The sequence below is a fragment of the Oncorhynchus kisutch genome, linkage group LG7 (genome assembly GCF_002021735.2).
Source record: "Oncorhynchus kisutch isolate 150728-3 linkage group LG7, Okis_V2, whole genome shotgun sequence".
NCBI lineage: Eukaryota > Metazoa > Chordata > Actinopteri > Salmoniformes > Salmonidae > Oncorhynchus > Oncorhynchus kisutch.
In genome coordinates, this window is record NC_034180.2 from 25,504,042 (window position 1) to 25,528,768 (window position 24,727).

Sequence of the window (24,727 nt, forward strand, 5' to 3'; positions counted from 1 at the left end):
GACGGAATTCACGACACAAGCGGTTCACAAAATGTTTCGTGTTAGGCTATAAAAACGGATTTTATCAAACAAAAGATCATTCATTGTGTAATAATGAGCATTGGAATTGCAAACAGATGAAGATCGTCAAAGGTAAACAATTTATTTTAATGCAGTTGGTGATTTTGTTACGCCTGTGTTGGTTGGAATAGTTGTTTTTTTATGGGGCTCTATGATCAGATAATCGCATTGTATTCTTTCGCAGTAAATCCTTTTTTAAATCTGACAACGCAGTTGGATTAGCAAGATTCTAGGCTTTCGATACATGTGAGACAGTTGTATTTTCATGAATGTTTAATATGACTATTTATGTAGCGATCACCTTATGTTGTGGAATTTCAGCCGGCTACCGGCTTCCGTGCTCAGAGAGGTTAAATTACAAGCCTAGTTGGTTTAGCCATGGAAAAAGACAGGAACCTTTCCGCTAGCCATGAATGGCTGAGATAATGGATAGGCTGGACATGCCGAGAGATGAGTTCGGATTGGTCTGCCATGTAGCGTGCTTCTGTCTATGAAATCAACTGGTCAGTATTTGTAGATAATCCTTTCTAATGCAGCTTATTTTGAAAGATATCAAAGTGTTGCTCTCCAGTTTCTGGAGGACCGGGTTTTGAAATCAGTGGAAGGCCTGGTGGAATTAGAGCATGAAAGTTAAGGAGATGGAGAAAATTCTGGCCTTTGATTGCTAATGCAGAGTTAGTCGAAAAAGAGAACACACAGAAGGCTGTTGTATAAAACACCTGTCTCCGGATTACATCTTCATTACTAAGGGAACCGTGGCAGAGAGGGAGAAGCGTCCATCCATTTATACAGGTAAGATAGTCTAGCTAGCTAGATTTTCAGATATAACACATTTCTAATTTTGTCAGAAAGACATTTTCATTTCAAGTAAAAGTGTACTGTTAGGTAGCTAGCTAACGTTAGCTGGCTGGATCGCTGGCTAACGTTATCTGTATGATATGTGTAGTAATATCATTTGTTTCTCAAAACCGTAATCTGGCTTTTTTTATGGCGGTTTTGAAGCAGTGGCTTCTTCTTTGCCGAGCAGCCTTTCAGGTTTAGTCAATATCACTACTTTTGTAACCGTTTCCTCCAGCATCTTCACAATGTCCTTTGCTGTTGTTCTGGGATTGATTTGCACTTTTCTCACCAAAGTACATTCATCTCTAGGAGACAGAACGTGTCTCCTTCCTGAGCAGTATGACGGCTGCGTGGTCCCATCGTGTTTATACTTGCGTACTATTGTTTGTACAGATGAACATGGTACCTTCCTTCAAGTGTTTGGAAATTGCTCCCAAGGATGAATCAGACTTGTGGAGATCTACATTTATTTTCTGAGGTCTTGGCTGATTTCTTTTGATTTTCCCATGATGTCAAGCAACGAGACACTGAGTTTGAAGGTTGGCCTTGAAATACATCCACAGGTACACCTCCAATTGACTCAAATGATGTCAATTAGCCTATCAGAAACTTCTAATGCCACCATTTTATGGAATTTTCCAAGCTGTTTAAAGGCACAGTCAACTTAGTGTAAGTAAACTTCTGACCCACTGGATTTGTGATACAGTGAATTATAAATGAAATAATCTGTCTGTAATCAAATGTTGGAAAAATTACTTGTGTCATGGACAAAGTAGATGTCCTAACTGACTTGCCAAAACTATAGCTTGTTACCAAGAAATTTGTGGAGTGGTTGAAAAATGAGTTTCTATGACTCCAACCTAAGTGTATGTAAACTTCCGACTTCAACTGCATTTGGCTAAGGTGTGTGTAAACTTCTGTCTTCCACTGTGTATCTGTAAATAGTACCAGTCAAAAGTTTGGACACACCTACATTCTAGGGTTTTTCTTTATTTTGACTATTTTCTACAATGTAGAATAATATGGAAAACTTCCCTAAAACTATGAAATAACACACATGGGATCATGGAGTAACCAAGAAGTGTTAAAGAAATCAAAACATAGTTTTAGATTTTTCTTTGCCATTATGACAGCTATGCACACTCTTGGCATTCTTTCAACCAGCTTCATGAGGATTTATTTTCCAACAGTCTTGGAGGAGTTCCCACATATGCTGAGCACTTGTTGGCTGCTTTTCCTTTACTCTGCAGTCCAACTCATCCCAAAGCATCTCAATTGCCCCCCCACCCCCAAAAGTGCGGATTCCCGGCCTCAAATCTAAACCTATAGGGGAGGGTCCGGGTCGGCATCTACCCTCGGTGGCGGCTCCGGTTCTGGACGCACCCACCCCACTTACACTGATCCCTCCGCTTTTGTGGAACCGGACCGTGGATCATTGCCGGAGGCTCTGAACTGCAGCTCGTCGCTAGAGACACCGGACTGGGGACCATCGCTGGAGACCTGGAGATCGACGCTGGAGGTTCCGGACTGGGGACCGTCGCTGAAGGTTCCGGAACTGGGGACCGTCGCTGGAGGTTCCGGACTGGGGACCATCGCTGGAGGTTCTGGACCATCGCTGGAGGTTCCGGACTGTGGACCGTCGCTGAAGGTTCCGGACTGGGGACCGTCGCTGGAGGTTCCGGACTGGGGACCGTCGCTGGAGGTTCCGGACTGTGGACCGTCGCTGGAGGTTCCGGACTGGGGACCGTCGCTGGAGGTTCCGGACTGTGGACCGTCGCTGGAGGTTCCGGACTGTGGACCGTCGCTGGAGGTTCCGGACTGTGGACCGTCGCTGGAGGTTCCGGACTGTGGACCGTCGCTGGAGGTTCCGGACTGTGGACCGTCGCTGGAGGTTCCGGACTGTGGACCGTCGCTGGAGGTTCCGGACTGTTGACCGTCGTTGGAGGTTCCGGACTGTGGACCGTCGTTGGAGGATCCGGACTGGAAACTATCCCCGGAAGTTCTGGACTGGAAACGGTCGCCGGACACTCTGGTCTGGGAACTGTCGCAGGAAGCTCTGGACTGGGAACTGTCGCCGGAAGCTCTGGACTGTGGAGGCGCACTGGAGGTCTGATGCGTGGGACCGGTACTGGTGGCACCGGGCTGATGACACGCACCTCAGGGCGAGTGCGGGGAAGATGTACTGGACTGTGGAAGCACACTGGAGACCTGATGCGTGGGACCGGTACAGGTGGCACTGGGCCGATAATACGCACCTCAGGGCAAGTGTGGAGAGGAGGCACAGGACTTACTTGACTGTGGAGGTGCACTGGAGACCTGATGCGTGGGACCGGTATAAGTGGCACCAGGCTGATGACATGCACCTCAGGGCGAGTGCGGAGAGGAGGCACAGGACGTACTGGACTGTGGAGGAGACCTGGAGCATAGAGCTGGCACAATGCGTCCTGGCTGGATGCTCACTTTAGCTTGATACATGCTGGGCGCTGGCACAGGACGCACTGGGCTGTGAAGGCGTACTGGCGATACAGTACGTAGAGCCGGCGCAGGATATCCCGGGCCCAGGATCCCTCTTCCTCTTCAATATGCTGCATGGTCCATTGGTGGTGGGATCTTCTGTCACGCTCGTCGTAATGAGTAGACCAAGGTGCAGCGTGGTTCCACATAATTTTAATAGACCGAAACTCACTGAACAAAACAACCAACAAACGAAACGTTCAGCTACTCTTATGCACTCAGGCAACTAAATGTAGACAAGATCCCAGAAATTCAAATGTGGAAATGGCTACCTAAATACGATCCCCAATCAGAGACAACAATTAACAGCTGTCTCTGATTGGGAACCATATCAAGCCAACATGGACATACAAAAACCTAGATGACCCACCCTAGTCACTATCACGCCACAACCAACATAGAGAATAAACAGCTTACTATGGTCAGGGCGTGACAACAACATGCCTATAAATTTAGCATTTGGCTGTATAAAATGTAATATACAGCATTTTTTTTAAACTTAGAATTAAACCAAAAATGCCTTATTAGGCTATACAGTCATTCTACAGCGCCTTTGAATTCACTTTTAGAAACATCGGTTTGGCAGGTCTTTGGTTTGAGGATCATGTGGTGAGCTATGCATTCCTAGTTTGTTAATTTAGCCTAGCAGATGCTGTTATATTCCCGTGCCCTACTCAGTCAATACACATCTATTTTGTAACAACAATATCATGGTATGAAATAGAATGATAGTTTTGCACTGTTCTAAATATAGACCATTTTTTAAGAATAGCCTGTATCGAAATCAAAATGTCTCTGGTGCTGGAGCATGCGCTCATTCATTGTCATACTATGTTGCGGTATTGAAAAAAAGATTATGCTTATCTCCAGTTATGTAAAATGACATAGAATTAGTTCATTAACAAAATGCTATTTTTTCTCTGACCGCAAATAAGACGATAGATTCATGCAGTGCTTTTACAGATTCATGCAGTGCTTCTCTGTGGTGGTCTGCAAATCCACAGCCTTCTGGCTACTTTGTCATGTAATGCTCAGAAATCAAAGAACCGTTTCTAAAACTGAATGTTCTGGTCTGGAACCTGGACTTCCTGACGGTCCGCCCCCAGGTGGTAAGGGTAGGTAACAACACATCTGCCATGCTGATCCTCAACATTGGGGCCCCTCAGGGGTGCATGCTCAGTCCCCTCCTTTACTCCCTGTTCACCCATGACTGCATGACCAAGCCTGACTCCAACACCATCATTCATTTTGCAGACGACACAGCAGTGGTAGCATTTGGCTGTATGATGAGACAGCCTACAGGGAGGAGGTCAGAGACCTGGCAGTGTGGTGGCAGGACAACATCCTCCTTTAACATGATCAAGACAAAGGAGATGATTGTGGACTACAGAAGAAGGAGGCACAAGCACACCCCCATTCTCATCGACAGGGCTGTAGTGGAGCAGGTTGAGAGCTTCAAGTTCCTTTGGTGTCCACATCACCAACAAACTATCATGGTCCAAACACACCAAGACAGTTGTGAAGAGTGTACGACAATGCCTATTCCCCCTCAGCAGACTGAAAAGATTTGGCATGGGTCCTCAGATCCTCACAAAGTTCTACAGCTGCACCATCGAGAGCATCACAGCCAGCATCACAGCCTGGTGTGGCAACTTCTCAGCCTCCGACCGCAAGGCACTACAGAGGGTAGTGCTTACGGCCCAGTACATCACTGGGGCAAAGCTTCCTGCCATTCAGGACCTCTATACCAGGCGGTGTCAGAGGAAGCCCCCAAAAATTGCTAAAGACTCTAGCCACCCTAGTCATAGACCGTTCTCTCTAATACCGCACCGCAAGCGGTACCAGAGTGCCAAGTCTACGTTCAAAATGCTTAACACCTCCTACCCCCAAGCCATAAGACTCCTCAACAGCTAATCAAATGGCTACCCTGACTATTTGCATTGTCCCCCCCACCCCAATTTTTTTCTTAAAACTGCATTGTTGGTTAAAGGGCTTGTAAGTAAGCATTTTATTGTAAGGTTGTCTTTGGCACCTGTGAAAAATAACACTTGATTTGATTTGAGTCAAGGTAAACGTTAGGCATGTTCTCCGCTATGTTTTAATTATTATTTTGGGTATAGGGCAGGGTCACTTGTTTGTTTTTTTAAGTGTTCAGGGAGGGTCGGTGTAAAAATATATTTTACTGAAGGTAGGGCCATCCATTTTAATTTTAGAGAGATCCGATTTTTTCCAAGGATCCCTCCCTATAAATAACGTACATTCCCTTAGTTGGATGCAACGTATTAGAGCGTTCAGTTACAAATATGATATGTAGAAAGAACATGCTTCTCTAACATGCTGAATAAGGAATAATGTCAGCTCTATTCATGGTTTCTATCTGCAACGTTCAAGAACGTTTTGCAACTGAACGTGGCCCTGGTATCATTACTTGTAGCCTATATGCAAATGTAGCCGGTGCTATACTGCACCGCTGTAACTCTGCGTTGTGTGTGGTTGATAGAGACTATAAACATGGATTTTGGAGATCAGGTAGTTTTAATCAAGCAGAACTGACTCTCTGCATCCTGCATCTGCATCCAAAAGGAAATAAAACGTTTGTAGAGCACATATGTTCTGAGAATCGTCGCCTCTTTCTCTCTCAGTGCATCAAAATGATTTCGGAATACAAAAATTAATACACTCTCTCCTTATTATACATAACATATTTTACATTGATAAAACCACATACCTGCATCCAAAAGGAAATAAAACATTTGTAGAGCACATCTGTTCTGAGAATCGTCACCTCTTTCTACAACAGATGCACAATAGGAGGGACTGGGATCATTCGAGGAGCTAGCCATCGTTCACACATACAATAGCCTGCTAATACCTTAGCTAGCTATTAACCACATGTTGAATTCAGAATGTTGATATCATCCTAAAAAGTACAATTACAAGTGCATCTTAACAATACCATCCACTTATGAGTAACCTCTAAATATACATCATTATTCATGAACAAAACACTGTGTGTATGACTTTGTACTTAAAAGAATCAAACTTTTCTGAAGACAGAAAAAGCGTGCCTACCTCTCTCAGTGCATCAAAATGATTTGAGCACGAGCACGCCGGGCAAAACGTAAGTACACACTCCCCTTCTCCCAGGATGCAGGCATGCATAACAAATCAACATAACATATTGATATATGAACCTGGTGAAATTCAAATAGTACTTTAACAACTGTTACACAAACATTTGGTAGCACAGAAATTTAAGGCAAAATGGATAGCAAACAATTTGACTGAATCCCTCTTGCCACTACACTATATCTGACTGTGTAAATAACTTTATTTTGAGTAAAAGCCAAATCATGCTTGATTCGAAAATGTGGTCGGAGTCTTCGGATGGAGTGAATGAATTGCGGAGCCTCCTGGGGCATGCAGACGCCAAATGAAGCTCCGTACCGCTTCGTTGTGAGCCTCTCCAATCTTGTAATAATACGAAGGGCTCCGTATCACTCCGCATTGACATGCTTGGTTGACGGCAGGTGGGGACGGTGTGTCCTGTATAAACACAAACTCACTTCTTTGACAACTTCCTTCACAATAGCTCTCCTCTGCTCCGCTAAGTGCAAGAACTATGAAAGCCCTGACGCATTTCAGTAAATGCTCAATGCCAATTCAGAAGTCAGATTGACCATGCAGAGCTTGTCAATGTGACTTAATCTTGAGCACTTGGACCACGACTCAAGAACGGGTACTCAGGACTTCATCCATAGGGACTTGTGACTCGACTCATGACTCGACCGTCGGTAACTCGGACTCGAGCACAGGGGACTTGGGACTCGATTTGTAGTTACTGGATGAAACAGTCATTAGCTCTGTTTCAAAGTCATTAGCCCCCATTCTACTTTTGGACATCAATATGGCTGCGGCGTCTGTGGAACCGAGTGACGAAGTGCAACCCAGACTACTTTGCGTCAACATCTGGTGATTGTGCTACTCTCTCTCTCTCTCTATCGCTCTCTTTTTTTCTCTCTGTACTTTTTCTCTCTGTGTATGTCTGTTTGTTTTTTATGTAAGGCGCAATATCTATATAGGCTGAATTAGGAATTTGCATGGCCAGATAATTGTTATACTGAACAAAATATAAATGCAACATGCAACAATGACAAAGATTTTACTGAGTTACAGTTCATATAAGAAAATCAATCAATTTAAATAAATAGATTAGGCCCTAATCGATGGATTTCACATGACTGGGCAGGGGCGCAGCCATGGGTGGGCCTAGGAGGGCATATGCCCTCCCACTTGGGAGCCAGGCCCAGACAATCAGAATGAGTTTTTATTGTTTATTTATTACAGACAGAAACACTCCCTAGTTTCATCAGCTGTCCAGGTGGCTGGTCTCAGACGATCCCGCGGGTGAAGAAGCCGGATGTGGAGGTCCTGGACTGGTGTGGTTATACCTGGTCTGCAGTTGTGAGGCTGGTTGGGCATACTGGTATATTCTCTAAAACAACGTTGGAGGCGGCTTGTGGTCGAGAAATTTACATTAAATTCTCTGGCAACAGCTCTGGTAGACATTCCTGCAGTCAGCATGTCAATTGCACACTTCCTCAAAACATCTGTGGCATTGTGTTGTGTGACAAAACTGCACATTTTAAAGTGGCCTTATATTGTCCCCAGTACAAGTTGCACCTGTGTCATGATCATGCTGTTTAATCAGCTTCTTGATATGCCACCCCTGTCAGGTGGATGGATTATCTTGGCAAATGAGAAATGCTCACTAACAGCGATGTAAACACATTTGTGCACAACATTTTAGAGAAATATGCTGTTTGTGTATGGAACATTTATGGAAGCATTTATTTCAGCTCATGATACCAAAATGCAAGGGCATTTAGTTGACTAAGAGGGTCCACTGTTTGTCAATGACAATAACTAGACTAAATAATTATTCAAATGACAGAAATGTGACTAAGTCTTAATGATATTCTGTCAAAATGACTAAGACTAAAAAAGAGTAAAATGTAACACTGGTGCCATTTGTGATGCAACCATAGGCTGGGAAGATAAGGGGTTTAAGTTGTGGCCTTGAGAGGTTCTTCAGCTCTGGGTAATGTTACATAATTATCTGTCAACATTTGACAACAACAATGTCACACACACAGTGTTGTTTACAGTGTCCATACTGTTGGACACCTGTAGCTTCTTGTTCTTACTGCATGGTAATCCAAACACACAGTCTATGTCCCAAATGGTACCCTATTCCCTAAATAGTGCACTATACCAGAGCCATTTGGGATGCAATATGTCATTTGGGATGCCTGGAGAAAAGATATCACCTAAAATATATTTTAATATTCCCTCAAAGAATGTTTCAAAAGTACCCCCTAGAAGATCTTATATGCAGGGCTGACATGATTTACAGAAGTAAGCTATTTAAATGTGAGCTCAAGAAAGCAGGTTTCTCCACAAGGGTGTCTTTGCATAAGCTATACAGTGTTTGTTGTCTTCTTTTTATCTCATCATGTGCAGTTATCACTGGATCAGGCGGTCGGTGCCGTTTAAGATTTTTTTAATGAGCATGGCCTTATTTCTATTACAGCATATTGGACGACTCTCATTCATCTAGCTCAATGTAACATCAATAGGTTTAGGATACTACATGATGCTGAAATATTCCCTGTACCCCATCATGAGGTTGCTACAACCTAGCCATTGAATGCAAGTTTACATTGTAGGTGCACAGGTTGAGCGAATTTTGACTAATCAAGGTGACAGATATTGACACAATACAGCCTTGCATAATCTAGAGTGAAATCATTAGTCCAACAGTTGCAAATTTGAGTTTAGATTGGAAAAATGCAGGTATATTTATCCCCATTCCATTTGCTTCCGTTTAAGAAATGTTTTTCAACAGAATCGGTTAAATGAATACACCCCTGATCACATACAAACACAGTTCACTTTCATAGCAGCCACATAAAAACAGCATGACCACTTTGCTTGTTTAATATACAGTGCATTCGAAAAGTATTCAGACCCCTTGACTTTCCACATTGGTTACATTATAGCATTAATCTAAAATGGATTAAATACATTTTTTTCCTCATCAATCTACAAACAATAACCCATAACGATAAAGTGGAAACAGGTGAATACATTTGAGCAATTTATTAAAGATATAAAACAGATACCTTATTTACATTAGTATTCAGACCCTTTGCTATGAGACTCGATATTGAGCTCCGGTGCATCCGGTTTCCATTGATCATCCTTGAGATGTTTCTGGAACTTGATTGGAGTCCACCTGTGGTAAATTAAATTGATTGGACATGATTTGGAAAGGCACACATCTGTCTATATGAAGGTCTTACAGTTGACAGTGCATGTCAAAGCAAAAACCAGGCCATGAGGTCGAAAGAATAGTCTGTAGACCTCCAAGACAGGATCGTGTCAAGGCACAGATCTGAGGAAGGGTAATATGTCAGCAGTAATTAAAGGTCCCCAAGAACACAGTGGCCTCCATCATTCTTAAATGAAAGAAGTTTGGAACCACCAAGACTCTTGAGCTGGCCACCTGGCCAAACTGAGAAATCGGGGGAGAAGGTCCTTGGTCAGGGAGGTGACCAAAAACCTGATGGTTTCTCTGACAGAGCTCCAGAGTTCCTCTGTGGAGATGTCAGAACCTTTCCAGAAGGACAACCATCTCTGCAACACTCCACCAATCAGGCCTTTATGTCACGAGTGGCCATACAGAAGCTACTACTCAGTAAAAGGCATATGCCACTTGGAGTTTGCCAAAAGACACCTAAAGGACTCTCAGACTATGAGAAACAAGATTCTCTGGTCTGATGAAACCAAGATTGAACTCTTTGACCTGAATACCAAGCGTCACATCTGGAGGAACCTTGGCACCATACCTACGGTAAAGCATGGTGGTGGCAGCATTATGCTGTGAGGATGTTTTTCCATGGCAGGGACTGGGAGACTAGTCAAGATAAAGGTAAAAATGAACAGAGCAAAGTACAGAGAGATCCTAGATGAAAACCTGCTCCAGAGAACTCAGGTCCTCAGAATGGGGTGAAGGTTCACCTTCCAACAACCCTAAGCACACAACCAAGACAACACAGGAGTGGCTTCGGGATAAGTCTCTGAATGTCCTTGAGTGGCCCAGCCCGGACTTGAACCTGATCTGACATCTCTGGAGGGACCTGAAAATAGCTGTGCAGCGATGTTCCCCATCCAACCAGGCAGAGGTTGAGAGGATCTGCAGAGAAGAATGGGAAAAACTTCCCAAATACAAGTGTGCCAAGATTGTAGCGTCATACCCAAGAAGAATTGAGGCTGTAATCGCTGTCAAAGGTGCTTCAACAAAGTACTGAGGAAAGGGTATGAATACTTATGTAAAATGTGATATTTCCAGGTATGTTTTACAATACATTTGCAAAAATGTCTAAAAACCTGTTTTTGCTGTGTCATCATTTGGTATTTTGTGTAGATTGATGATGCGGAAAAAACTAATTAATACATTTTAGAATAAGGCTGTAACGTAACAAAATGTGGAAAAAGTCAACATGTCTGAAAACTTTCCGAATGCACTGTATAATTCCATCTTGCAACTATCTACATGCTCTCCTCCTCTCCCCTTTTTCCTTCACTTGTGGATTTCAGTGCACAACACATCAGCTGTCTGTGACCAGGCGAAAAAGCCTTTCTAAGCCAAACCTTCATATTGTGACCCCTGATGCCACACCCAGCCTACATTGTTGTTAAGTCATATTCAACATATATACTAGAACTAACACATTCGTAAACCCGCAGTACAGTGTACAGTCAGAAATGGTTTATCAGATACATTGGCAGGCCCCACAGTGTCAAAAATGTATAAAATCAAAAGATGACCTTGACTTGGAAGAGTTCCGCGTTGGATATTCATAGCCTGCTGGCCAACATATCATCCCTCTCTGTTAGAGCCAGGTGTTTGAGTAGACTAAACTAGCTACCTGCATCGCAACCAAATAGTTTGCTCTCTCTGTCTTTCTTCTCCTTAATTTTGGAATAAATTAATTTGTTCAATACTGTTCAACTGTCTTTCTCTCGGAGTCAACTACTCACCACATTTCATGCACTGCAGTGTTAGCTAGTTATAGCTTATCCTTTCAGGACTAGATTCAAGCTCTGTCAGTTCATGCTGCAAGAGCTCTGAGGGGTTGGAGGACATCCTGTGAAAGTTGTTATAATGACTGTGTAAGTCTATAGAAGGGGGTGAGAACCATGAGCCTCCTAGGTTTTGTATGGAAGTCAATGTACCCAGAGGAGAAAGGAAGCTAGCTGTCCTCCGGTTAAACCATGGTGCTACCCTACAGAGTTCTGCTGAGGCTACTGTAGACATTAATTACTAAACAGTGTGTTTTAATCAATTATTGGGTGAGGTGAATATATTTAGTACAGTTTTATCTAAAAATGATGTTTTTTAAATGTTTCACTATTCTTTATGAAATTCACTGAGGAGGATGTTCCTCCTCTGGGGAGCCTCCATTGCATGGGATATATCAGAGGGATTCCCTGAGCTGAGTCTGTTTGTTTGTTTTCAGGATGATCTGTTAAAGCTAGGAGCCTTAGTTGTTACATCCATTTTTGGAATTATGAATTAATTATATACACTGAGTGTACAAAACATTAGGATTACCTTCCTAATATTAAGTCGCACCCCCTTTTCCCCCCAGAACAGCCTCAATTTGTTGGGTCATGGACTCTACAAGGTGTCAAAAGTGTTCCACAGGTTGCTGTCCAATGTTGACTCCAGTGTTTCCCACAGTTCTATCAAGTTAGCTGGTAGTAGTGGATCTCTACTCCAAATAGCTCATTCCATCTCATCCCACAGATGCTCAATTGGATTTGGATCTGGTGACTGGGAGAGAAAGAGAGAGAGAAACTGGATAATTAGCGGGAGCATTCTTAAGATCACAGAGGACACCAGATAAGACACTGTGGCCCAGTTCGACGATACCCCTGGACAGGACCAACCAGCAGGATAGAACCCTACCCACTTTGCCAAAGCACAGCCCCCACACCACTAAAGGGATATCAATAGACCACCAACTTACTACCCTAAGACAAGGCTGAACATAGCCCACTAAGATCTCCCCCACCGCACAATGCCAAGGAGGTGCAAAACTGGACAGGAAGACCTGGTTAGTAAATCTACCCACTCAAGTCAAGTATAGCGAAAAAAGCCTGGCACGACGTGACTCACCCCTCCTAGGGATGGCATGGGAGAGCACTTGTAAACCAGTGGCACAGCCACTGTAATAGCGACAGAGACAATGAGAATCCCAGTGGAGAGAGGGGAGCCTGCCAGACAAAGACCGCAAGGGTGGTTCATCACTCCAGTGCCTTGCCGTTCACCTTCGCACCCCTGGGCCAGACTACACTCAATGATAGGACCTACTGAAGAGATGAGTCTTCAGTGAAGACTTAAAGGTTAAGACTGAGTCTACGTCTCTCACATGGATAGGCATACAGAAGGCATACAAATTCCATACAAATGGAGCTCTTCCAGCAGTTTGCTTAGAAATTCTAGGAACAATAAAGAGGCCTGTGTCTTGTGACCGTAGCGTACGTGTAGGTATGTACGGCAGGACCAAATCTTTGAGATAGGTAGGAGCAAGTCCAGCAGTAAAACCTTAATCAGCCCTGGGCTTAACTCTTAGAACTACCCATCCCGGATCCGGGAGAATTGTCATCAACTACACTAATTAGCATAGCGCAAACGGTCCAAAAATGTTACTAGAAAATATTCATATTCATGAAATCACAAGTGAAATATAGTGAAAACACAGCTTAGCCTTTTGTTAATCACGCTGTCATCTCAGATTTTTTAATTATGCTTTACAGCCAAAGCAAGACAAGCGTTTGTGTAAGTTTATCGATAGCCTAGCATAGCATTATGTCCAGCTAACAGCAGGAAGCTTGGTCACGAAAATCAGAAAAGCAATCCAATTAAATCTTTCACCTTTGATGAGCTTCGGATGTTTTCACTCACGAGACTCCCAGTCAGACAGCAAATGTTCCTTTTGCTCCATAAAGATTATTTTTTATAGCCGAAATACCTCAGTTTCTTGTCCACGTCTTGTTGAGAAATCCACCGGAAATTGCGGTCACGACAACGCCGAAAAAGAATTCAAATTAGATTGATAATACCGACAGAAACATGGCAAACGTTTTTTTGTAATCAATCCTCAAGGTGTTTTTCAAATATTTATTCGATAATATATCAACCGGGACAATTGGCTTTTCAGGAGCGAGAGGAACAATGGCCGCCTTTGTCTATTACGCACAAATCACTCTAAGAGCCACCACCTGACCACTGACGCAATGTTGTCGTTCATGCTCATTTTTCAAAATAAAAGCCTGAAACTATGTCTAGTGGCTGTAGACACATTAGGGAAGACATAGAAAGAGGAATCTGGTTGATATCCCTTTCAATGGGCAATAGGGATGCATAGAAAGACAGGGGTTTCAAAATAAGGGTCACTTCCTGATGGGATTTTTCTCAGGCTTTCACCTGCAATATCAGTTCTATTATACTCACAGACAATATTTTTACAGTTTTGGAAACTTTAGAGTGTTTTCCATCTTAAGCTGTCAATTATATGCATATTCCAGCATCTGGTCCTGAGAAATAGCCCGTTAACTTTGGGAACGTTATTTTTCAAAAAATGAAAATAGTGCCCCCTAGTTTCAAGAGGTTCAGGAAGCTAGTGTAGAGAGGCTAGCAATGGAGAAATATGATATCATTTTGGGGTTCTATGTGTTAATAGCACTTCTGGAGATCAGATCGGCTTTTACTAACTTAGATTTTGACTTCAAAGACGATTTAAACTCTGATTCAGCTGGTCCGCTGTTCATACATGACCCTATTCCTTAGTTCCATGGGCTACCAAAATGCTGCAGGCATAGATGCGGGAGCCGAGGTGTCCTGGTGAAATTGAGGCATAGAGAAAACTGAACGGCGCTCCCCTTCAATCTATTGGCAAATTTCCAGTAGCTCAAGAATAAGATGGATGAGCTTCGTTCGAGAGTCTCCTATCAGAGAGACTTGAAAAGCTGCAATATTATATGTCTGGCTGGATGAATACGCTATGCGCGTAGTACTCGGTGGATTCTCCATGCAGCGGCAGGATCATACAGCGGCTTCGGAGAAGTCGAAAGGAGGTAGTGTGTTAATTTTTTCATAAATAATAACTCGTATGCTGCTTGTGTGAAGGAAATTGCTAGCTTTTGTTCACCTGATGTAGAATATTTCATGGTAAGCTGCAGACCCTTTTATCTACCAAGATAGTTCTCATCTTTAATTATTACAGATGAGAACTGGAAGCCAACACCACTCTGGCACTCAACAAACAGTATGGGGCCATAAACAAACAAGAAACCGCTCACCCAGAGGCAGCGTTTCTGGTGGGTATAGACTTTAAGGCGGGGAGACTTAAAACCGTCCTACCTCACTTTTACCAACAAGTATTTTTTTCATTTGTATTTTTTTATTTAAACTTTTATTTATCTAGGCAAGTCAGTTAGGAACAAATTCTTATTTTACAATGATGGCCTACCCCGGCCAAACCCTCCACTAACCCAGACAGTGCTGGGCCAATTGTGCTTGTGGTTGTGATACAGCCCGGGTTCGAGCCAGGGTCGGTAGTGACGCCTCTTGCACTGTGTGCCTTAGACCACTGCCCCACTAGGTGTGCTAAAACTCTAGACCACTTTTATTCTACCCACAGAAACGCATACCAGGCCATCCCTCATCCTCCCTTCAGCAAATCTGAACATGACTCCATTCTTCTGCTTCCTGTTCACACAAAAAAAAGCTCAAACAGGAAGTACCAGCGGTCGGATGAAGCAGACGTCTACAAGACTGTTTTGCTGCTACAGACTGGGATATGTTCCAGGATTCATCTGATAGCATTGAGGAGTATACCACAACAGTCACGGGCTTCATCAATAAGTGCATAGACGTGGTTGTCCCAACAGGGACTATAAGAACATATCCAAACCAAAAACTATAGATACAAGCTATATCCACGCTGGGCTAAAGGCTAGAGCTACCTCTTACAAGGAATGGTACACAGACAAGAAATCCCGCTACGACCTCCGATGCGAAAAGACAATACAGGATTGTCGTATGTTGGAGGGCTTTCAGACGATAACGGATTGCAAAGAGAAACCCATCCATGAGTTAACCAGCGATGCAAAACTCCCAAACAAGCTACATGTATTTTATGATCGCTTCAAAGGCATATAACACTGTGCTTTGCTTGAAAGTCACTGTTTTTACAGATGACTATGATCTCACTCTCGATGGCCAGAATACCAGGGTGCGTTTTCAAAGCATGTGCAGACCAGCTGGCAAGTGTTTTCATAGACATTTTCAATCTCTCCTTGTCCCAGTCTGTAATCCCAGCATGTTTCAAACTGACCACCATTGTCCCTGTACCCAAGGAAACCTGTCTAAATGACTATTGCCCTGTAGCACTCACATCTGTAATTATTAAGTGCTTGGAAAGGCTGGTCATGACAAACATCATGACACACATCAACACCATCACGACCTTGGACGGGACTATGGTGTTGAACGCTGAGCTGTAGTCAATGAACCGCATTTTCACATCGGTATTTCTCTTATCTAGGTGGGAGATGGCAGTGTGGAGTGCAATTAAGATTGCGTCGTCTATGGATCTGCTGGGGCGGAATGCAAATTGGAGTGTGTCTAGTGTGTCTGGGATGATGGCGTTGATGTGTGCCATAACCAGCCTTTCAAAGCACTTCATGATTACAGGTGTGCTACAGGGCGGTAGTCATTGTGGCAGGTAGCCTTAGAGTTCTTGGGAACAGAACTCCAAGGCTCTTGCATCTTGCATCCATAGCTCTGTCGAAAAATGTGATTGTTTTGGTAAAAAACAGTGGGATGGGCTTAGAGAAATGTAACCAGAGGTAGGGTGACCGCTTTGTTATTGTTTCAATTAAGAATTCTAGCTTTAACACACTTTGTTGAGTCCTTGTATGGTATATTACTGTACAATAACTCCTGAAAGGCAAATTCGATATTAAATCAGGCTTATCTCTATTGGTCCAAGCCATGTTAGTGAAGCTCCAATATGAAAACTGGCATCAAATCACAGTTATTTCTGCCTCTATCAATATGATATTTGCTTATTTTCTGAAAGGTGTATTAACTTACCTAGGAGGGAGGCTGTTAAATATGCAGAGTCCTCTTTACCTGTGGATGGAACCTTCTGTTGAGTGCAGCCAACAGGGAGATATAGGAGGCACCTGGCTGCAGATATTCTGAATAAATATTTTGAATTCATCTGTTTGAGCCTTCACTCCAGGGCTTCAGTGCTCCAATGCAGTCATTCTGGAGCTCCAGAGACCTCTCTCCTATATCTGGCTTTTGGAAATTAGTGTTATTCATCCTACCAGCTCCCATCTGGCTCTAAGGGAGATGTTTTTTTCAGTGGGGCTTGGGCTAAAAGAGGACAATACTTTGACATTAAAAAGACAGAGCGGATAGGGAATGGGAATGAGATAATGTTCCCAGGCGTTAATATTGACTAGTGAGACTTCGACTGCATGCCTTGGCTAGACTCCATAGAGACTATGGCTGGATTTGTGTAAATATGCCATCAATTCGGGGCTATGACAGCCTCATCACCGGGCTACCGCTTTATTTAAAATATTGGCCAAGTGTCAGATGTCTGGCTCATTCTCGATCATACATTATGCTCTCCTACCTCCTGTCCACATTCATGTTTCTTTCATGCAGATTAACTAGTAACAATGTTGGTACAAGAGTGAGTGACAGAGGAGAGAGAGAGGAAGGAGAGAGAGGAAGAGAAAAGGACAGAAAGAAAGAGAGAGAAGCAGTAAAGCCATGTAGCTACTCCGATTATTGTATACTGTCCTCAATTTTACTACTATCTTAGACATCCTTTTGACGCTTATCTCCCATTAGTCACCTCTGCTATTCTTTAGTGTAGACATTCTGGGTTCTTGGAGCAATTCAGTGGAGGATAGCCTGTAACAGACATTCAGGCCCAACCACAATGCTCTCAGTCCGTAATCAGCCATAATTTCCTTACTGGATGTTGGATCGGGGGAAAAAGCCAGCGGCGCTCAATGCTGAGCAACAATAAGGGCTTTATCAGATCACACAGAGAGGGACGGCTGCTTGCCTTTCTGTCTGTCTGCTTTTTAGCTTTATCTTCAACTTGCCTGGAGTGCCAGATGGGCTGGGTTTGCAGTTTTGAGACTATTCTATTGGTCCAGTAGGCCAGTCAAGCTCAATAAAAGTACAAATAAAGTATTGAAAATGATTTAAAATAGTATTTTAACCCAAGTCTGCTGCCTGCTTGTCTACCTGCCTGCGTCGGGGCCTGGATCTGGCAAAGAGGACTCTCATCCTCTTGTCGTCGAAGGCTAGGACAGCAGACCCGGCAAGATGAAGAATCAGCCTGGTTAAGTGCTATAACGACGTGTTACCCACTGCAGCTCTGGTGTGATGCAAAGAGAGAGAGGGAGAACAGGGAGTGCAAGGTCATGGAAGGAGAGGAACATGACAGCCGTCACTCAGGAGACCGTAGCTCATTTTTGAAAAGGAAGAGGAATTTATGCCAGGTGACTAACCGCACCTTGGAGTGTATGGGATAAATTGACTATGTTATGGAGATTGGGTGGCCATGACAACATGTCATGTCAGGAAGGCATACTGTACCTGTGCTGTTCCAAGGCATTTTATGAGAGGAGTTTGAATTATTTTGCATGTTTTTTAACCTCTGCCATTTTGTACCACAGTATGTACAGTGTACACTAAATTTAGGAAAAAATGGTGTTTGACCAAATACAATGCTATTTCTCTGTCAATTTTTTTACAGCAGTCTTTCAGCATGCTTATAGAGAAGGGCACTCAACATGTACTGCACTGACACGAATGAGTAATTGAAATTTGTAATAAGAAGATTGTGGGAGCTGTACTGTTAGATTTCAGTGCAGCCTTTGATATTATTGACCTTAACCTGTTTTTAAGAAACCAGTGTCACCGACAGTGTCACCAGCAAAGCACCCCCACCCATCACACCTCCTCTTCCATGCTTCACGGTGAGAACCACACATGCAGAGATCATCAGTTAACCTACTCTGCGTCTCACAAAGACACGGTGGTTGGAACCAAAAATATCAAATTTGGACTCATCAGACCAAAGGACAGACTTCCACCGGTCTAATGTCCATTACTCATGTTTCTTGGCCCCACATGTCTCTTCTTCTTATTGGTATCCTTTAGTTGTGGTTTATTTGCAGCAAATCAACCATGAAGCCATGGTTCATGCAGTCTCCTCTGAACAAATCAAATTTAAATCAAATGTTATTTGTCACATACAAATGGTTAGCAGGATGTTAATGCGAGTGTAGCGAAATGCTTGTGCTTCTAGTTCCGACCATGCAATAATATCAAACAAGTAATCTAACCTAACAATTTCACAACAACTACCTTATACACACAAGTGTAAAGGAATGAATAAGAATATGTACATAAAAATACATGAATGGGCGATGCCCAAACGGCATAGGCAAGATGCAGTAGATGGTAGAGTACAGTAGGGTATGTAAACATTATATAAAGTGGCTAGTGATACATTTATTGCATCAATTTTTCATTGTTAAAGTGGCTAGAGATTAGTCATTATCTCTGCAGCAGAGGTAACTCTGGGTCTTCCTTTCCTGTGGCGGTCCTCATGAGGGCCAGTTTCATCATAGCGCTTGATGGTTTTTGGGATTGCACTTGCAGAAACTTTAAAAGTTCTTGACATTTTCCTCATTGACTGACCTTCATGTCTTAAAGAAATGATGGACTGTTGTTTCTCTTTGCTTTTCTGAGCTTTTCTTGCCATAATATGGACTTGGTCTTTTACCAAATTCAGCTATCTTCTGTATACCAACCCTACCTTGTCACAGCACAAAACTGCCATATTGTGGATTCAGAGCTGTCTATCTAATAGAACTCTGAGGGTTTTCTTTAATGGAAGCTTCTCTCATGTCAAATATGTATAGTGTGGTGTACTGCAGGGCAGCTCTCTAGGCCCTCTACTCTTTTATATTTTTACCAATGACCTGCCACTGGCATTAAACAAAGTGTGTGTGTCCATGTATGCTAATGATTCAACCATATATGCATCAGCAACCACAGCTAATGAATTCACTGAAACCTTTAACAAAGAGTTGCAGTCTGTTTTAGAATGTGTGGCCAGTAATAAACTGGTCCTGAACATCTCTAAAACTAAGAGCATTGTATTTGGTACAAATCATTCCCTAAGTTCTAGACCTCAGCTTAATCTGGTAATGAATAGTGTGGCTGTTGAACAAGTTTAGGAGACTAAATTACTTGATGCTATCATGGTCAAAACATATACATTCAATGGTTGTAAAGATGGGGAGAGATCTGCCCGTAATAACAAGATGAACTGCTTTTTTTGACACCACACTCCAAAAAGCCGTCATGCGGGCTCTAGTTTAGTCTTTTCTTGATTATTGTCCAGTCGTGTGGTCGAGTGCTGTAATTAAGCTGCAGCTGGCCCAGAACAGAGAGGAACGTCTTCATTGTAATCAGAGGGCTAATATAAATACTATGCATGCCAGTCTCTCTTGGCTAAGAGTTGACTTATTTTTATAAGAAAATCCCAAATAGTTTGCATAGTCAATTTACACACAGCTCTGACACACAAACTATCTCCACCAGACATGCCACCAGGGGTCTTTTCACAGTCCCCAAATCCATAACAAATTCAAGAAAGCATACAGCCTTTATTGCATGGAACTCAGTTCCATCTCATGTTGCTCAAATTAACAGCAGATCTGGTTTTAAAAAGCAGATAAAGCAACACCCTTAGGCACAACGCATCTCCCCTATTTGACCTAGATAGTTTGTGTGTATGTATTGATATGTAGGCTGTGTGTGCCTTTTTTAATTGATGTAGTACTGTCCTTGAGCTGTTCTTGTCTATTAATGTTCTGTATTATGTTTAGAGTGAACCCCTGGAAAGTAGCTGTTGCTTTCACAACAGTTAATGGGGATCTTAAAAAAATACCCCCCAAAAAATACCAAATACAACCGGTGACTCTTTCTCCTTTATATTCTGTGTTTGAATACAGTCAGTATATCTGTTGGTCTTCCTGTCCATCTTTCTGTGTTTGCATGTGTAAGTGTGGATCTCCCTGATGTAAGATTAGGCTATTTCTCATGGCAGGATATGAGCAATTCCAATTCCTATTCCTACAATCACATTCCTATGCAATGTGCAGCCAAATATGGCTCTGATTCTGTAGCCTGTAGTAACTATGGTGAATAACAAGGAGCAGCTAGTCTCAAAGCATTACTGCTACATTACTGTAGGTTTCCCCATTTATGGTTTCTGTGTGATGTGGACTCCCAAGATGAGAAGACACTGGTACAGTAGAAACATTATTGAAATATTAGAAAGCTTGCAGTGTGCTTAGAGAAGCTTTGACAATCCATGCTCAACACCCACACACTCAAATATAACCTCGTTTCACTGCAACAATGTCGTTTTACAAAAGAACAATTGTTTTACGACATATCTAATTGATTTTTAATTCTGAGGGTCCTAGAGATAAAATGTAGTGTAGTTTCATTTGATAAAATAGATTTTTATAGCCTAACACGAAACATTTTGTAAATCGCTTGTGTTGTGAATTCCGTCTCAGTCAACTCTCAACAAAACATTAGATCAACAAAACATTAAACATTAGATGTCATAAGACATGCTAAACCTACGTTTATCCAGTCATGGTTGGTTTGTTTGCAATAGTGTTAGTAACACAACTATACTTGATGCTTCCTTACGTAGTATGTATTGACAGAAAAAAATGATTTTATGATACCAAGCAATGAGCTCATTGCACACCAATAAGACGAGCGGTGTTCACTTGATCTTCGCACAATGACCACCTATCGTTTTTAAATCTAGCTTGCTAGCCAATGAGCTGGGGTTTACGGACATATGTAATGGTTATCTCTGAGAAGAAAAGCCTTCATGCTAAACACATGCATAAAGCCATTCATTCTCCATTGAAAATCAGATGGAGTTAGTAGTGCAACGCTTTACGCACAGCGAGATTTCGTAAACAACTTTTTCTGCAATTTTAGAGAGTAAAATATGGATACTAAAACTGTAAAAGCTAAATCAAAGCCCAGATATACAGATTTAAACAAGATTATAGAGAAAGTGATAAAGAAACAGTACAGTCGTGGCCAAAAGTTTTGAGAATGACACAAATATTAATTTCCACAAAGTTTGCTGCTTCAGTGTCTTTAGATATTTTTGTCAGATGTTACTATGGAATACTGAAGTATAATTTCAAGCATTTCATAAGTGTCAAAGGCTTTTATTGACAATTACATGAAGTTGATGCGAAGAGTCAATATTTGCAGTGTTTACCCTTCTTTTTCAAGACCTCTGCAATCCGCCCTGGCATGCTGTCAATTAACTTTGGGCCACATCCTGACTGATGGCAGCCCATTCTTGCATAATCAATGCTTGGAGTTTGTCAGAATTTGTGGGTTTTTGTTTGTCCGGATGCCCCAAACAATCGGAAAGGGGATTCATCAGAGAAAATGACTTTACCCCAGTCCTCAACAGTCCAATCCCTGTACCTTTTGCAGAATATCAGTCTGTCCCTGATGTTTTTCCTGGAGAGAAGTGGCTTCTTTGCTGCCCTTCTTGACACCAGGCCATCCTCCAAAAGTCTTCACCTCACTGTGTGTGCAGATGCACTCACGCCTGCCTTCTGCCATTCCTGAGCAAGCTCTGTACTGGTGGTGCCCCGATCCCGCAGCTGAATCAACCGATCCCGCAGCTGAGTCAAGGAGACGGTCCTGGCGCTTGCTGGACTTTCTTGGGCACCCCGAAGCCTTGTTCACAACAATTGAACCGCTCTCCTTGAAGTTCTTGATGATCCGATAAAGGGTTGATTTGGGTGCAATCTTACTGGTAGCAATATCCTTGCCTGTGAAGCTCTTTTTGTGCAAAGCAATATTGACGGCATGTGTTTCCTTGCAGGTAACCATGATTGACAGAGGAAGAACAATGATTCCAAGCACCACAATCCTTTTGAATCTTCCAGTCTGTTATTCGAAGTCAATCAGAGTGATCTTCAGTGATCTCCAGCCTTGTCATCGTCAACACTCACACCTGTGTTAACGAGAGAATCACTGACATGATGTCAGCTGGTCCTTTTGTGGCAGGGCTGAAATGCAGTGGAAATGTTTTTTGGGATTCTGTTCATTTGCATGGCAAAGAGGGACTTTGCAATTATATGCAATTCATCTGATCACTCTTCATAACATTCTGGAGTATATGCATATCAGTCTGTCCCTGATGTTTTTCCTGGAGAGAAGTGGCTTCTTTGCTGCCCTTCTTGACACCAGGCCATCCTCCAAAAGTCTTCACCTCACTGTGTGTGCAGATGCACTCACGCCTGCCTTCTGCCATTCCTGAGCAAGCTCTGTACTGGTGGCTGAATCAACCGATCCCGCAGCTGAGTCAAGGAGACGGTCCTGGCGCTTGCTGGACTTTCTTGGGCACCCCGAAGCCTTGTTCACAACAATTGAACCGCTCTCCTTGAAGTTCTTGATGATCCGATAAAGGGTTGATTTGGGTGCAATCTTACTGGTAGCAATATCCTTGCCTGTGAAGCTCTTTTTGTGCAAAGCAATATTGACGGCATGTGTTTCCTTGCAGGTAACCATGATTGACAGAGGAAGAACAATGATTCCAAGCACCACAATCCTTTTGAATCTTCCAGTCTGTTATTCGAAGTCAATCAGAGTGATCTTCAGTGATCTCCAGCCTTGTCATCGTCAACACTCACACCTGTGTTAACGAGAGAATCACTGACATGATGTCAGCTGGTCCTTTTGTGGCAGGGCTGAAATGCAGTGGAAATGTTTTTTGGGATTCTGTTCATTTGCATGGCAAAGAGGGACTTTGCAATTATATGCAATTCATCTGATCACTCTTCATAACATTCTGGAGTATATGCATATCAGTCTGTCCCTGATGTTTTTCCTGGAGAGAAGTGGCTTCTTTGCTGCCCTTCTTGACACCAGGCCATCCTCCAAAAGTCTTCACCTCACTGTGTGTGCAGATGCACTCACGCCTGCCTTCTGCCATTCCTGAGCAAGCTCTGTACTGGTGGTGCCCCGATCCCGCAGCTGAATCAACCGATCCCGCAGCTGAGTCAATTCATCTGATCACTCTTCATAACATAACATTCTGGAGTATATGCAAATTGCCACCATACAAACTGAGGCAGCAGACTTTGAAAATTAATATTTGTGTCATTCTCAAAACGTTTGGCCACGACTGTACACACTACCGTTCAAAGGTTTGGGCTCACTTAGAAATGTCCTTGTTTTTGAAAGAAAACCTTTTTTTTTTAAATAACATAAAATTGATCAGAAATACAGTGTAGACATTGTTAATGTTATAAATTACTATTGTAGCTGGAAACGGCAGATTTTCTATGTCATATTTACATAGGCATACAGAGGCCCATTATCGCAACCATCGCTCCTGTGTTCCAATTGCACGTTGTGTTAGCTAATCCAAGTTTATCATTTTAAAAGGCTTCCATTTCACACTTGGTGAAATTTCTTTTTTTTGCCTTTCTGTCGGGATTTGCCGTCATTGTCATCATGCAGTCAGTGTGGATGAATATTAATCAGGGGCTCTTCACTGACTGTGGGACAAGAAGGTCGCTCATGTGAGCCAAATTTTGAGTTGTTTGATTTATAAAGGGAATCTGGGGTCGTGCGTGTGTTATAAGTCAGAATATTCTGTGCTTAAGCACTTTGTGTGTTTCGTCCGTTGACGGGAATCCTCCGCACAGTTTTATAAATGATGACCATGGCCTCCACAATCACCCGACCACAACCCAATTGAAATGGTTTTGGATGAGTTGGACTGCAGAGTGAAGGAAAAGCAGTCAAGTGCTGAGCATATGTGGGAACTCCTTCAACACTGTTGGAAAAGCATTCCAGGTGAAGCTGGTTGAGAGAATGTCAAGAGTGTGCAAAGCTGTCATCAAGGCAAAGGGTGACTTCTTTGAAGAATATAAATACCTTTAGATTTTTTAAACACTTTTTTGGTTACATGATTGCATGTGTTATGTCATAGTTTGTCTTCACTATTATTCTACAATGTAGAAAATAATAAAAATAAAGAAAAACCCTTACGCTCCTGTAAGT